The 13,525-nt window shown below is 41.4% G+C and overlaps 1 long non-coding RNA gene across 1 annotated transcript; it reads right to left on the reverse strand.

Moving 5' to 3' along the window:
• Window positions 1–2,061: 2,061 nt before the first annotated feature.
• LOC134491806 (uncharacterized) lies at window positions 2,062–12,505 on the reverse strand. The gene is made up of 3 exons (XR_010067364.1): window positions 12,368–12,505; window positions 11,077–11,151; window positions 2,062–2,245 (listed from the first exon to the last, which is right to left on the reverse strand). It is a non-coding gene; the product is annotated as an uncharacterized LOC134491806 (long non-coding RNA).
• Between the last annotated feature and the right edge of the window lie 1,020 nt (window positions 12,506–13,525).

Genomic DNA, 13,525 nt, shown 5'->3' on the forward strand with positions numbered 1-13,525 from the left:
TTTATTTTTAAAGTATTATTTTACCCCAATTCCTCAATGTAAGCAAGGCCTAAATATATTGCTATTTAAACAGAAAAAATGTAAATTCAGTTTAATGATCTTAGATGTATCTGTAAAGATTCTTACCCCAGGTTATTTTCTCTGGGTCCTGCTTGAAAGTCTGCATTTTGTTGTTTATTCATTTAGTCGTTTCCGACTCTTCGTGACTTCATGGACCAGCCCACGCCAGAGCTTCCTGTCGGTCGTCAACACCCCCAGCTCCCCCAGGGACGAGTCCGTCACCTCTAGAATATCATCCATCCACCTTGCCCTTGGTCGGCCCCTCTTCCTTTTGCCCTCCACTCTCCCTAGCATCAGCATCCTCTCCAGGGTGTCCTGTCTTCTCATTATGTGGCCAAAGTATTTCAGTTTTGCCTTTAATATCATTCCCTCAAGTGAGCAGTCTGGCTTTATTTCCTGGAGGATGGACTGGTTTGATCTTTTTGCAGTCCAAGGCACTCTCAGAATTTTCCTCCAACACCACAGTTCCAAAGCATCGATCTTCCTTCTCTCAGCCTTCCTTATGGTCCAGCTCTCGCAGTCATATGTTACTACAGGGAACACCATTGCTTTAACTATGCGGACCTTTGTTGTCAGTGTGATGTCTCTGCTTTTAACTATTTTATCGAGATTGGTCATTGCTCTTCTCCCAAGGATTAAGCGTCTTCTGATTTCCTGACTGCAGTCAGCATCTGCAGTAATCTTCGCACCTAGAAATACAAAGTCTTTCGCTGCTTCTACATTTTCTCCCTCTATTTCCCAGTTATCAATCAAGCTGGTTGCCATAATCTTGGTTTTTTTGAGGTTTAGCTCCAAGCCAACTTTTGCACTTTCTTCTTTCACCTTCATCATAAGGCTCCTCAGTTCCTCTTCGCTTTCAGCCATCCAAGTGGTATCATCTGCATATCTGAGATTGTTAATGTTTCTTCCAGAGATTTTAACTCCAGCCTTGGATTCCTCAAGCCCAGCTTGTCGCATGATGTGTTCTGCATACAAGTTGAATAGGTAGGGTGAGAGTATACAGCCCTGCCGTACTCCTTTCCCAATCTTAAACCAGTCCGTTGTTCCGTGGTCTGTTCTTACTGTTGCTACTTGGTCGTTATACAGATTCCTCAGGAGGCAGACAAGATGACTTGGTATCCCCATACCACTAAGAACTTGCCACAATTTGTTATGGTCCACACAGTCAAAGGCTTTAGAATAGTCAATAAAACAGAAATAGATGTTCTGAAACTCCCTGGCTTTTTCCATTATCCAGTGGATATTGGCAATTTGGTCCCTAGTTCCTCTGCCTTTTCTAAACCCAGCTTGTACATCTGGCAATTCTCGCTCCATGAATTGCTGAAGTCTACCTTGCAGGATCTTAAGCATTACCTTACTGGCATGTGAAATGAGTGCCACTGTTCGATAGTTGAAAGTCTGCATAGAAAAATGAATTCGCACCACTTACTTGCCTGCAAAGGTGCTACTTGAGACTTGGGCTAATTTCCATTCTATCCAGCGAAAGCTCCAAAATATTTTAATGTTATTAATTTTGGTACAGAAGATGAATGTTTAATCAGTAAATACCATTGTGTCATCCTGTGTTAACCTAGTGAAGCTTTAATGCACTGTTTTACTTATTTGGTTTGAAAAAGAACAGGAAAATGGTGCTTCTGAATTTCAGCATTATAATCAGGAAGCTGGAAATGGGCTGGGCTGCGGGTTACATACTCCTAACTTAAGCAAAGCTTGTGTAGGATATCGTAGAATTGTGATCCTCTTGTCCAGCGTTTTTGGGGAATTCTGGGAGTTGAAGTCCACAGTTCTTAAAGTTGCCAAGTTTGGAAAACTCTGATCTAGTCCAACTCTCTAAAAAAGGCAGAAAAACCATTTGAACCATCCATGAGAAGTGTCTGTCCAGCATCTTAAAACCTCCTGAGATAGGGAACCACAACTTCCATTGGTAACCTGCTCCACTGATGTAGAGATCTTTCCATCGGGAACTTTTTCCTTATATTTAAATGAAATCTAGGGAGTTACAACTCATGCCCTTTATTTCTGGTTTTACTTTTTGTGGTCATGGAAAACAGTTCTTGGCTATCTTACCTGATGACATGATTACCTGTATATGTTCGTTGCCTTCTTCTGAACCTTCTCCAACCTTCAATATTCTGCTGGGAATAAGTTGCCCAGAATCATACACCATACTCCAGGTGTTGTCTCTCTAGTGCCAAGTAAATTACATTAGATTTTTTTTAGTTAAAAAAAGAAAAAGCAAGATTCTCCCATCATGCCTTTTTCTCTCGGTGAAAAACAGGTTCTTTTAATGAGCTGAGGACTCTGCCATAAATGTAATTTTCCAGGTCTATACAAGTTTGTGGTTTCTCTCCTAATTCTGATCTTGCAACTTTAACAGTGGCTTTGAACAGCAGCAATTGAGCAAGTGAAGAGTTCCTAAGGAACTAAGCCGAGTTAAAGAGCTGGAGTTTCCTTCACTCCCTGTGCACTCCCAGATTTTCTTCAGAAAGTTGTGGGGAACCCACTGCAGCACATTTAGAAGAGACACAAGATTTAGCTTGTACGTTCAGAAGGCAAAGTAATAAAAAAGTTCCTATATATAATTTTTTCAGTAAACTCTGTAGTAAGAGTTTGATGTTGTCATTCCTTCCGTTTTTATTTAATCCAGTAAAAGGGATGTTTTTAGACATACTATCCAGAGGTTATATTTACATACTCATTTTGTACGCCATGTGCTCCTTTTTGGCTATGGAATTTTAATTACCAGTTGCAATGCATTTGCAGAACATATTTAAACCCCTAAAGACCGATAGGTAGGGATTTTTATTTTATACTGTATAAATATGTGAAAGTAGTTGGACTTGTATAAATTGATCCATCTTATTAAAAAAAATTAAAGAGTGCCAAAAAATGGAAAAAAAGAGGTCCTTTCTTCCTCCTCCTCCTCCTCCTCCTCCATTCCCATTATTAGATAGTGGTCTCATTAAAGGAGAATCAACAAGGTGACTTGTACCAGCTTCATGGCAAATCAGCTTAGAAACAACACAGGTTTGAAATTGAAGGCTATGCTTTGTGGCAATGTCTCAACGACTGTAAAAACATATTGGGTTTTTATATGGGCAACAAAAAGGGGAGAAAGAATTAACTGGCAGTAGTTTTGTCATACTTGTTTATTTAGTCAATTTATATAGCTGCCCTCCTGACAAACGACTTGGGGTGACATGTAATTAAAACAATGAAAAAGCTAGAAAAAAGTCATCATAAAATATCATAAAATGTAAAATTATGCCCAAAGCAATTCAGCAATTGAAACTGTCAGTCCAGATGGGTTCACAAATGCTCTTGACCCAATGCCCGTCTGGGGGATGGGGAGGTGGGGAACCAGGCCTTCAAGGCCTTAGGAAAGGCAGGCAGGGAACTGAATGTCATTATTTTATTATTTATGAACTATGATTCATTATATATGAACAATCCTGGTTTATCTGATGGTACAGTGATTTTTAAGTTCCCATTTTTATGTATGATTAACCACCAGTGATCTAATCCCAGTCTCCTTGGTTTACTTTTTTGCTATTAGCCCAGACAGTGGGTAGCAATTTTCCAGCTTCTAGCAGACAAGACAATGATAGAGAGAAGATTGCTGGTGGCTTTTTGATTAGAAGAGAGCATGTAATTAGTGCGCACACATTTCTCTTGCCACAGGGCTGTGGCTGGCATCTTTGCAGCAGCCTCAATATAATAACTTTGCTCCATTTGTATTTGAAAAAAGATAGGAAAGCCAAGAGTGAGCACAGTGTTAATTGCCTCTTCAAATATTTTCCTCTTTTAAATGTTCTCACTTGCAGGGAAGAGTCTGTTTGCAGGCTGGGCCCAGGCATCTTCCCAGTTACCTAAACAGACATGTATCTTAGAAGATGCTGGAAGTCACCTCTTTTTGTAATTTTCAAAATTTTCTCTTGTGGTTCTCCACTTTGTTAGTTTTTTTTCTTTGTAGTTTTTTGTTTTTCTGTAGCTTTTATCTTTGCTTGAAACTTAATAAAATTCTTACATATAAAAAAGGAAGATGCTGGACGGCTTATCCTTTCTCAGCCCACTAAATACTCAGGTCCTTGGGGGAAGAATGTAAACAACAATAATCTAACCATTGCTGAAGTCTTTGATTTTTGGTGGGGCAATGCCATTATTTGATTTATTTAGAACAGTGTTTCTCATCCTCAGCAACTGGGGAATTCTGGGAGTTGAAGTCCACACAGCTTAAAGTGACTGAGGTTGAGAAACACTGATTTAAAACATTCCTGCTCTGACCTCTGGAAGATTCTGAACATGCAGTGGAGTTGGAATCTGGAGCATATTTTAAGTTGTACAGTTTCCCCAGGATGGATTCACACATTGGATGTGTGTGTGAATAAATCTCCAGGTAGGGATTCAAACATTAAAAGAGGCTTTGTGTGCTCAATTTGTTGGGTGAGTAAAACAGACTGCATTTTGTTCCATAAAGCATGATGGGCGGTTTGCTTGTTTCAGCTTAGCCTGTCATGCCACTGTGATTTATAAGCTGTGACTTATGATTTAGCATGAACGGTGAACCCAGATGATGGTGGCTTATTCAACAAACTATAGTTAAGCAAACTGTGGCTGTATGATGCAGTCACCAAAAGTACTGATCAGGCCTATTTGGCCTTGCCCAGCCTTACTGAAAATATGCTTTTAGGGATGGGTCTCAAAGTCACGACCCTCCCAATCATCTTCTGCAACAATACTTTGTAGGAGCTGAAGGACTTGCCCAACATGGCCATGGTGCCAAGTTCTGTGCAGATGCTCTGGCCGAACCAAGGAAGCCCTCCAGGACAGGGGTGGCAAGGCAGTGGCAGTGGCAGTGAGTGCTGCCTGGCTGTACACTTGCAACCCTGATGAGCACAGGTGTTAGTACGGCATGGTCAAAAAAGTCAAGATGGTGGCTGTAAAGGTGTGATCAAACCCCTGCCCATCTATACACATAAAAAAGAGGCATCTTTGATCACACCATGGCTGTTGCCATCTTGACCCATTGCTCTCCCATCACCCTCTCCACCAGTGCTTGCACTGCCACCCTCTGGGATCAACCGCCCCACACACTGCATGATGGGTGCTGCTTCTGAGACAGCACCAGTCAGAGTGAGCAGAGAGGTGACACTTGGCTTGGACCAAGGGCTTGGAGGCTGGGGTTCCCCAAGGAAGGCAGCTGAAGAGGAGATTCTGGTCCAGTTGCTCTGCCACAAGGGACTCTTTACTGGGCAAAGAGTGGGAGAGACAGCGAGCCAGCCAGCAAGATCTCTCTGCTAGGCAAGGGTGTCTGCAGGAAGGAGGTCAGAAAATCAAGAGGGTGGCCACAATGATGCCATCAAAGTCCCACCCTTCTTTAACTGCATCGTGATGCACATAAAAAAGATGCAGAGTTCCAATCACATCGTTTTGGCTGCCATCTTGACTTTTTTGACACACACGGATACACCCACGGACACCCTTATTGCTAGGCAAAGGGAAAGAGGAGGAGAGATGAGAAGGAAAGGCAGAGCAATAAAAGATCAAAAGAAAAGAAAAAAGAAAAAGGTCTCTTTGCACATGAAGGTGAGAAGAAAAAGAAAAGCAGGATTTGGGCAGCTCTTTGTGGGATGGGTATGCTAGATTACTTCACCTGATATATGCTCTTGCAATAAGATTGCGTATCAGCTCAGCAATAAAACTAGATATTGGCCTAATGGTTAATGAAAAATGCTGCTAGCAAAGTGCTACAGTGATATGGTTCTGTTCCACAGCTGATTTCCAAGCCACTCTGTTTTGAAGTATTTTTAAAAATTTAATAAAGGCAGGTTTCCTGATATTCTTCATTTCCTGCCTTTTTATCTCACTGAAATTTGTTATCAATGGATGAAAAGGCTGAAGGGTGGCAGCCCTTAGGCCAGTGTTTCTCAACCTTGGCAACTTGAAGATGGGGGGACTTCAACTCCCAAAATCCTCTAGCCAGTGTGTTGGCTGGGGAATTCTGGGAGTTGAAGGCCCCCCATCTTCAAGTTGCCAAGATTGAGAAACACTGCCTTAGGCTAAGGAACTAGTCCTCATGAGGCCCTCAAGAGGATCTGAGTTTGAGACCTCTCCCTTAAAATGTGGGTGTTTCAACACAGCAGCAGCAGCTATAGAGAAGAGAGGATTTTGGCAGACGGCCCCTGCTGAAATCTCTTCTCTCGTACAGCTGATGACGCTGCAGAAGGCCTGTCCCCGCTTGTGTCCGACCACCTTGCCAAACTTTTGGCCACCCCCTTGAAGCTGAAGCCAGCATGGGAAAAGGGATAAGAGAGGGGCAAGGGAGCTCTTTTTATGGGAAGTTGGTCCTGTATTCCTAAATTTCATGTTTCTGGCTTTTGTGGATCTGTCAGGAGGACCTGTCTGGAAAAGGAAGCTTTGCCCGGTTCCCCCAGCCTCTTATCAAAAGTCAGCTTCACCCCAAGGACGCTGTTCACAAAAAGCTTTTTAAAAGATGGCCAGCAGAGGAGGAAGTAGTGGGAGAGGAAGCAATTTGACCTTGTCTCCAATGAAAACCCACCCACAACTGTTAATTTATTTGGTTATCTATTAACAGTCTCTAGGCAGCTTAGTTTTTACGTTTAAAATTAAGTGCTTGATTGATTATTTTCTAGAACAGTGATGGGATGTTGTCCTATACTTAAGCCAATCCATTAGCGAACTCTCATTACTGATCTCTGCTCTGCGTGTTTTTGAAGCAAAGGCATTCTGGGGGTGAATTCAAATTCACTAAGCCAGGGACGGCCTTTTATGTTTAACCAAGAACGCATGTAACGTTGTCTGCTTGTATAGCGTCTTTAATTCTGGCACAGCCGAATTGGTTAGTCTAATAAAATGTGTGGAGCTACCACATCCCTACACAGTGGAGTCTCAGCACAGTGTATCACTTGGGCATGGTCCCTTATACATCTCCTGAATATCGTACTTCCACATGCCCCCTTTCATTAACAGGGAACAGCCTTCTTCTGCTTGATGTTCTCCAAATATGCTGAAGCACAACTCCCATAATTTTGGGTCATGACTGTGGTTTAGGGGTTTACAGACCAACATATCTTGATGACAGCAGATGAGAGAAGGGAGAAAAAAAAATCCCACCACAGGCCTGTGTCAAGAAGGGGCTGTGCATCATAATCCCCTTGAATAATGTTCTGAGGCTGAAATCCAGACCAAGATTCAACAGATAGACCATGCAGAGTCTCAGCCTGTTGAAAGCTTCACCCGCTAATTTTGGGAGCTGGTTGCTGTCCAAGGTACAAGAACAAGTCTGCTCCTGCTTATTCCTCCAAGCTGATAGGGGTGGGATAAGGCAGAGCCTGTTGTTTCTCAAGCAGATAGAAGGTGCTCGGTTGCATCAACAGTGTCTGTGACTGCCCTGGGTCAGTCTCTGCCTACTCTCTTGAATCATGATCTGGTGGTCTTTTCAATGGGATTTTCAAGTCTCCTGCCAACACAATGGCTAGTGGGTTTTCTGTTATTTTCTTCATTCCAAAAGCCTCTGTGGCACCCTTTGGAGAGCATGTGGAGAACTAACTTTGCCCACCCACCCTAATTTCAATCCATGTTCATACATTGTCAGAGAAATGTAAATGGATTCCTTATGCACAATCATACTTTCTGATTTAGAGGTGTCAGGTATCAATCAGTACATAAGTGTGTTCTAAGTACAGTATATCTTGGCCCAAGGAGAAAACTTTGACTAAGTGGTGACCTGCCTCCTAACTCAAATTGATCCTGTTTGTTTAAATAAATAATGAGATACAAACTTTTCAGGGATACAGGGTAAATATTGAGACAGTCCTGATTGGGACCTTCCTTCCTTCCTTCCTTCCTTCCTTCCTTCCTTCCTTCCTTCCTCCCTCCCTCCCTCCCTTCTGTTAAATAGAATAGTATTTAACAGAATATACATGTGAAAATAGATCCAAGCCCATTAAAGAGAGTTGCTTTAAGTCCAAAACAATAAGGAAGTACCATGCTTCAGTAGAAAGCCTGCATTTCTGAATGTTCTCTCCTCCTGGTGGGGAAAAGAAAGAGAAGGAAGAAGTATGCAGTCTGTCCTGTAGAAAGCAGACCAGAGGGTAGGAGCTAAGAGTATCCCTCTTCCAATTACAAAATGGTAGAGCAAGGATAACAAGAAGCAGAACCAAGAAGGAATGTCCTACTTGCTATCTCTACTCCTTATGCCTCTAGTGGTTATTAGTAGGCTAGAAGCTGTAGAGTTGATGCTCCTGGAACTGCATTTCTTGTAATGGGCATGGTCCCAGCTCTTCTTCTATTTTTATTTTTGTTGGTTTAGAACAGAGAGTATTAGAAGTCTGTGTCTGGAAGTCTTTGGAGGACACATGGCCGCTCTAGCAACCTCAGATTATTGCTCAGGACTACTTGGGCTTCAGGAGTACTTGAGTACATTAGTTGTTCCGTGGCTGTAAACTACAGTTGGACAACCAGAATTGGGGGTCTTCTTTCCTTTTGCAGCCCCTAGATATGGTCTCATAAAGAAGCAGCATGGAGTTTCTCAGCATTTTGAAACAGGAACATGAGAACCTATAGTGTATTTCTAAAGTAGGTTTAAAACAATGTAAAAAAATGACCCTCCCGAAAAGATGACATCAGTAGAAAGTTTTGGCCATATCTAAATCTGTGATACGCTGCTGTTTTGCATCCCTGCAGCCTTCATACTGTCATTTATGTGTCACCCCCATCTACCCAAAGCTTCCCTAATTGTAATGGTATGTGGGAATGACCTTGGGAGACAGATGCTGCCTAGGGAACAGTCAGATAAGAGGGAACACAGCCCACAGCTGCATAGTGGGCAGAGCAAGAGGCTCAGAAGGGACCCTCCCTAGTTTCTCGGACTGTAAAGGAGATGGCGGGAGAATTGTAGTTCAGACTTGCAAGATTCTGTTACTGTAGCTTTACAATAAAGTAGAATTATCTTATTGGGTTGTGTTTTCTGTCTGGTCTACCTGGTAAGGGTGACACTAATTCTGTGGTAAGTAGCTTCAGGAGTTACAGTACAGTAACAGGGATGAACATATGCCATGTATTCATGTTTCCTTTAAAGTAAAAACATTTTTAAAATAATTATACTGCCTTTGAATCCAATCTTACTCAGAATCCAGGCTGAAATTCCTTTCTTGGGATCAGATAAAAAAATTTGAAAACAATATTTCACTCCCATTGCACTTTTTAACCTTATGAGTAAGTTTCCTAATTTATTAGATTTCCTAGAGCAAGCAATTATTTGGATTTATTTTATTGCTATTTTTAATATAGTTTTAAAAACTCTGTTAGTATTCTGTTTTGATTTTTCATTTTGTTGGTTGAGTGCTCACCAGAGAAGAAAGGCAGGGCATAAAATAAAATTGTAATTAATAATATATTTGATGTAATAGCCAAACTCAGGCTGTGCCTTAACAATTGCTCAGAATTTCCCTGTATGCAAATCTCTGTGAAAATTCAAAATTATCATAGCTTTCCTGGAAATGAGAGGGGAAAAAGTAGGATTTCTATTAATTATTTCTAGATATGTCAATCTGCTTGAGCTGTTTGAATACAATGACTGAAAGTTATTCATATGATTTAGAAAAAGTCTCAGCTATAACTGCCAGATATGAACTGCAGAAATCGTAGTGACCAGTGGGTGGCAGTAAACATTTAGAGTTTTTGGCATCTCTTTGATGCCATCTAGTGGTCATGCATTTCCTTGCAACCTCAATCCAGTAGCCTTAGTCTTAACTCCAGAATATTGCTGGTAACAATATTCCAAGAGCCAGCAGCAAAAGATAAAGGGAGGTTGACTGATATCTATAAAAAGTATGAAGAATTCTCAAATGCCAAAAGTAAGAAAATGGTTTGATAAATTATGGAGTACAGCTTTTTCAAGCAAATTAACATGAGCCCCATGGGAAACATGGATGAACATTATTTTAGAAATGAAGAAGAATGGTAGTATATAAAGAGATGGTAATTCTTTCTATTCTTGCAAACTGTTTTTGTATCAAAGAGTTTCAGTGCACATTTGATTAATCCACTGAATTTTTAGTCTAAGAAAAATGAAATGGTAGTCTGATAAAGTACCAAATAGCACTGGAGGTGGCATATTATGTCCTGACTCAGAGAAGATGTTTAATGCATGAAGTACACTTACTCATGTGTATCATCAGGAGCAACTCACATAACTGGGATCTGCAGCCAAATGCAAATAGGGAATTAATGTTAATGACCAGGACGTCTAGAAGTGCCTTTGGATAGGATGTGCATTCAGATAAAAACGTACATCCCATGGATGCACAAATTATTTGAGCATTCAGATATCTGATCAATTTACACTCACTGTTCTTGACATCCCCCTGAAAAAATGCTTTCAATGCATAGCTTGTTTTCTTTTAATCAGATTGTTAGCATGGTTACTTGTTCTGTTTTCAAAAATGGTGACATCTTTCAATTTATTTGATAGAATAGAATTTCCTTAAAAACAGAAAGGCAAATTTCATTGTAAGGGAGTAACAATGAAAGTTTCATTCCACTGGGTAAAATAGGATCGAGAAATAGTTAGGATTTTAAGTTGTTTCTCTCTGCATGCACACTGAATATGTAGCAGGCAAAGCAGGATTTTATTCACAATGGGTTGGCCTGGGATATAAATTATTGGGCTACTTGCACTGGTAAAAGACATTATGGATAGAAGATTTTGTCTGTCAGTTTTGAAACAAGTTTTTTTTTTTAATTAAAATAGAAAATTACAGGTAAGTACCTAAAATGTCAAAGCACTTTAAGTTAAAATTAAAAAAAAAAGACAACAGCAGATATTACAGAAAATTGATTTGGATCTGTTTTATGTGAGAATAGGCGGCACAATAACAATGTTCCTCTGTGAATGAATTTTGTGATAAATCATTTCCCCCCCTTGTCCTGCTGTCATGGCATTTATTGCAACGTAGTATAAAAGATGTAGGTTGCAATCTTAGGCGTACTTACCTGGGAATGAGTCTCACTGGGTGGACTTGATTCCAAGTAAGCAACAAGGGTGAATTATTGTTGGCGTTTTTCTCCCTGTACACAAAGGCCATCAGCCATATGCAGAAGAGGCTGGCAGATGATCCACAAGACCACACTTTGTCACAGCATTCACTGCCCTTCAGTCATGCCAATTTGGGACACACGTCCCCCTTTCAATGAAATCAAGATGCCACAAAGCTTTAGCCTTTCCTGGGATGAAAGCATGAATTGGGAATCTCTCTGCATTGCACCGGCCAAGCCTCATCAGAAAGTCATTCCTCTTGTTTAGATTGTATAATGCCCCAGACAGATTGTGAGGGGTTACTTAGTAGCTAAGAGACCCTACAAGCCTTCCAGCTAAATAAATCCTGGCATGTTTTGATGCATGAATGACCAACTCTACTTGATACCATTCCAAATTCAGCTCAATATTTGACAGTTCCCTGCCTCAGATTGACTTCCTCACCTTCTCAAAGGGCAGAGTCAGCCTTGCACCTGAATGGGGGCATTTCTCTATTTTCAAACATTAACAGGGGATATTTGGGGCTCCAGAAATGACGCAGCAGCTATCGGGAATGGCGGATAGTCTCTTGTGACTTGAACAACAGCAGTGCCACGTTAACAAGCTCTAGCAAATGTGCGGTTTCTCTCCTCAATCTGACACTGATTGTGAAGTCCTTGTCTTGGCCAGTCTCGGGTTTGAAACCCTTCCTTCTATTGTTGTACACGGGACTCTTTTGCATCCCCAGAGTTGTTTCTGGAACACATGGGCAGCCCTCCCTTGCATCTCCTTCTTCCCCCAAATCCCCTTTCTCAGTCCCCAATACACAAGGCGAATTTAAATGCAGGAGTGAGCAGCGAGGAGAGCAGTGTCATTTAATTTGTGCGCTGCGCTCTGATTGAATGGCATTCTTTATTGTGGCCGTGTAGAGACGGATCATCTCTCAGGGCTTCACAGTCTTTTCTCCTCTGGAGTTCAGAGGTTACATCAAAAACTGCCTGCCTGCTGCCTGAGATGACCTATGAACTGCAGAGGCCAAGAGGTCGTGGGGCCAATGAAGAAGGCAAAGCCGTCGAGGGTGTAATTCCCATTGTTCTCCAAGGAGAAGAGTTTAAGGCTGCATCACATGATCTGCTCTAGGTGGAATAACAGGATAATGTACCGCGGTGTGGAGGGGGGAGGATGGCACCCACTGGAGCATGGCAATTAAGTGCTGGCTGCAGACCTTGGGCTCTGTCCTGCCCGTCATATGTATTTTTGAAAGCTCACCATTTTGAGCAAGGCTGTGACAAGATGTTCATTATTTTCCAAAACGTTCTTTGCAGCTTCGTGGCTGATTAGAAAACATCAGGATGCTGGTGTGACTCTCACCAATAAAGAATGGAGAAGGTACCATTGTGAGGAGCAATCCTGGGTTTCGTCAGAATGGCCCAGAGAGGCACAATCATGTCAAGGCTAAAGAGCAGTCGTTGTCCTATGTGAGCTGATGTTTTAAATCTTAAAGGAGTGCAGATAAAACAGAGAGAAGAAAATATTATTTATCGTATTTTGAACACTTAAAGTAGGATTTGCACATTTTTTTCTTCATGATCCTCCATAGAAAATATGCCCAAGATGTATGTTTATATATCAACATATCTGAAGTCCAAATAAGTTGCAAAGTTACTGAGTCTGGTGGGTGCTGTACAATGGCATGCCTCTTAGAAGGACTTCGAAACTATTTTCTTGTGTTTAATGAGTCAGGAAGGAAATATTCAATTTCTTGCAGATGCAAGGGAGATTGTGACTGGAGAAAGGGTTAGGTCTGCTCATAACATGATCCCGATATATCTTCTTCCCTCCTTCCCTCACCCACCCACCTACTTCATTAATTGTTATTATTTATTGTTGGATTTGTATCTCTCTTTTCCTTCCAGAGGTCAAAGCAGTATGTCATACAAGGCAAAGCTATATGAATATTCTTCACACACCATCTTAGTATTCAATTCCAGGAGCATCTTTTCTGAATACAGGTAGTCCTCGCTTAACAAGCACAATTGGGATCAGAATTTTGGTTGCTAAGCAAAGTGGTCATTAAGCAAATCTGACTCAATTTTATGACCTTTTTTGCAATGGTTATTAAGCAAATCACCACAGGTGTTAAGCGAACCACATGGTTGTTAAGCAAATCACGCGGTCCCCCACTGATTTTGCTTGCCAGAAGCTGCCAGGAAGGTCAAAAAAGGTGATCACATGACCATGGGACAGAGCAACAGTCATAAGTGTGAACTGGTTGCCAAGCGCCCAAATTGTGATCATGTGACTGCGGGGACCTGTGACGGCTGTAACTGTGAGGACTGGTCATAAGTCGTTTTTTTCCAGCACAGTCATAAATCTGAACTGTCACTAAATGAATGGTTGTTAAGTGAGGACTACCTGTACTGGACA

The sequence above is a fragment of the Candoia aspera genome, chromosome 2 (genome assembly GCF_035149785.1).
Source record: "Candoia aspera isolate rCanAsp1 chromosome 2, rCanAsp1.hap2, whole genome shotgun sequence".
In the NCBI taxonomy this organism is placed as follows: Eukaryota; Metazoa; Chordata; class Lepidosauria; order Squamata; family Boidae; genus Candoia; species Candoia aspera.